Here is a 1696-nt window from a genome sequence, read left to right on the forward strand (position 1 = left end):
TCAGGGGCGTTGCCGATGGGGTTAGGCCTTTAGATTTGTCCGGTTTAGTAGGCTGAGCTTGTGGTATTGCCGTGGTATTGCTGTGTGTCTTTGTGTCTTTTGTTTTGTTTCGGTCGTGAGCTGATCCGACCAGGGGTGTAATGTATCCTCTTGCTTTATTTCGCAGTTCTTGGTTTTTTTTCTTTATGTTTTCCAAGATTGCTTTTTGCTCTGCGGATTTTTTCGTTGATGTTAGTTGTGGGTGCTCCTGCAGTTGCGATGAGATGGTCTCTTGATCTTGTAGCACTTCGAATCTGTTTTTAGTTGGGATTACTGCTGGAGGAGGGCTTCTTGATTGCTTCATGCTTTCGTTTTTTTTGACTGGCGCGTTTTGCGTATGGTTTTCTTCTTGATTTATGTTTTCTTGGCTACCATTTGATTTTTTGTTCCTAATTGTCAGGTTTGGCTGTGGATTGAGTTTTCGCGTTTTTTGTGTTAACGGCATTAAGCTGCTGATGTTCGTGGTTGTCCTTGGAGGGGTTATTTTCCTTTTATTTGTTTTTTTTATGTTTGTGGGTGGATCCGCCTTGTTATTTTCGGCTTCATTCTCGTTGTTTTCAATCGTTTTGTTTTCTTGTATTTTCCTGGAGGTTCCTCTCTCTTTTTTTTTTTTATATGGCACGTACACTATTTAACACTTTCCTTTTTTTTTTTTCTTCTCTTATTACTGATAGTCACTGTTAGCTACTGTGAGCGATGGAACACGCTCATTGGCAGGTCTATCTCCGGCGAGGGGTCCGACCTGCCCGGGGGTTCGAGAACGAGTGACGAGAACGAGTGCACTCAGCGCGGTATGAGCGTTGGCTGAAATAAGTAATTTTCTTATATCTCTTTGATGTTCAAAAAAATAGGATATTTAAAGAAATATAAGTGTGTGCCAAAAGGAAAATGATATAATGTAATGGTCGCGTAATACTAAAACATTGCAATTTCTTGATGCTTAGAATATGAATAATTAAAAATTGATTGTTAAGAAAGCCAAATTGATTTTTTAGAGTTACGTTATTTTTTGTGCAAAAGCAGATTAGGGTGTTATTTATGACTATTTCCAATATTTTGGTTATGTTGGCTAGGAGACAGGTAAGAAGAGGTCTTTATTCTTTCTTCTTTTGTGATGGCTGTTAAAATTATTAAAGAGCACTGTGTGATATCATTTTCTTTTTTTGGGTAAGCGTTCGGCATGTCGTCGAAACCGGATGATTTCTTATTATTTCATTTAGAGAAAACGATTTTTAGTAGGTTATAATTTGTAAAGCAGCTTATTTCTCTGTCTGGTTGTTTGGGGTTGTCCGAGGTGTTTTCATTAGAGAATATGAAGACTGTCTTATTTAGCGATATGTCTCGCTCTATTTTATTTTTCAGTTTATATGTTTCGGAGATAATAATTCTGTTTAATTATCCTCGACTCATGTGTTCGTTGTGTGTGTGTGTGTTTTGGGAAAGTGAGTGCCCATAACGTATAGCTTTTCCGTTGTTTTATATGATATGAAATAACTAGACTCCATGCCTTTATTGATGTTCTGTATCGCTATACCTACTTTTTGGAGGAGGAGAGCTTTCTCTGAAGGCAGTTTGAAAGAAAGAATAAAGTTAGGTTCTTTTAACCTAAAAATTTGGTTTGTCTGTCGGAACATGCTACTTGAGTCTTTTTCGACAT

Source organism: Bombus pyrosoma, linkage group LG15 (genome assembly GCF_014825855.1).
Source record: "Bombus pyrosoma isolate SC7728 linkage group LG15, ASM1482585v1, whole genome shotgun sequence".
Lineage (NCBI taxonomy): Eukaryota > Metazoa > Arthropoda > Insecta > Hymenoptera > Apidae > Bombus > Bombus pyrosoma.